This window comes from Lolium rigidum, chromosome 4, assembly GCF_022539505.1.
Source record: "Lolium rigidum isolate FL_2022 chromosome 4, APGP_CSIRO_Lrig_0.1, whole genome shotgun sequence".
NCBI lineage: Eukaryota > Viridiplantae > Streptophyta > Magnoliopsida > Poales > Poaceae > Lolium > Lolium rigidum.
Genome location: NC_061511.1, coordinates 228,372,071 through 228,373,778, shown reverse-complemented (window position 1 = coordinate 228,373,778; position 1,708 = coordinate 228,372,071).

The window sequence follows — 1,708 nt, the reverse complement described above, 5'->3', positions numbered from 1 at the left end:
GGGAATTCTTTCCACTATGGAGACAAAGACAAAAGTGTTTGTCGATGTTTCTTACTTATTTCCAAGAAATTGTTTTTAGCGAAGTATTTGAGTGGGAGGACAATAAAACTTGATAAGGTTTATGAACACTGAGCATAATGATCGAGTAGCGCAGCATCGGAATTGGTTCCGGAAGCGGCCACGACGATCATGGCTCCCATGTCTACAAAATGTTATAGTCATGGAGATCGAAGTACTTATTGAACCTTGTAGGTATGGTTTACTTTGTGATCAAATAAATGATTTGTGAACAAAGGATTGTTTTTGAACAATGATAAACCAACTACATACAAAGAAGTTATGATGGGCCCTGACTCCGTTAAAATGGCTATAAGCCATGAAATCCAAGATAGATGAATACTTTTTGAAAGTAAACGGATCTATAAAATTGACGGATCTATAAGCTCGACTTGTCGAAAAGTTGTTTACGACAAAGTTCAAAGAGTTGAATACGATAAGATTAGATCTTCCGTAGCAATGCTTATAGTCTATGTGGATTATTCTAGTAATCGCTTCATATTTCTTTCATGAGATATGATAGTAGGATGGCAAAATACATTACTTAACAGAAGTGTGTATTAAAGGTGTATACAAGATACAACCAATTGTTTTGCTAGTCCGTGGAATACTAGATAGGAATAAAAACTTCAATTGAATGAAGTAAGTATCGCGGAGTTGAAATCTTCACCGGATGAAACGATCAAAGAGTTATGATTTCATCAGAGACGATGAAGAGGCTTGCATTTGCAAGAAATTAAGTGGGAGCGCTGGGACATTTTTGTAATACTTTATGTAGATGACATATCGTTGATTATAAATAATATAATTATATAATTGATTAAAAAGGTTTCATTGAGAATTAAACTTCAATGAAAGGATATGAATTGAAACATATTTAGTGTCAAGATCTATGAAGATGGATTGAAACACATAAAAGTTTAAGTCAAAGTACATAGAATGGATATTGAAATAGTTCAATATATAAATATTAAGAAAATGTTCTTGTCATGTGAAGTTTTAACAAGACTTAAGTGTATCTGACACTCAATGAGTAAAAACACATGAGTGATTTAGATCACAATTAATATGTACACAATCAGATGTCCTGTGCTCTAAAATGTTAGGAGCATATACCAGAATGATTCATGTGATAATCATTGGACAAACGGTAAGAATATCCCTGTGTACTTTAGAAGAACCAAGGATATATAAATAGTTTTGTATGGAGAAATGACAAACAAATCGCTGTAAGGTGTTGCACCGATATTGGTTTTGTCACATATAAAAATAAAATTTCAATCTCAAAATTAGGCTAAGTGTTGCTTAAAAGGTAGCACAATGCTAGATTTAGAAGAGTTCTAAATGTTGTGATGGATTCTACAAACGAAGGCAGAATATGTCGTTGTTTTGACAATGACTGAGGATGTTAAGTCAAGAGGTTCTTTGAGAACTTGGTGTAGTTCCGATAGTGTCAGAACTTTGAAGCTATATTGTGTATGACAATATTAGTGACATATTTCAGACTGCGGAATTAAGGTTCCACCAGAAGACCAAACATATTCAATGCCGACTCATTTGGAAAATGAGTGATGCGTGAAGACGCAAATGAATTGCAAAATACATACGTTTCTGAGTGTGTCAGAACCGTTGACTAAAGCTCTCCCTAGGG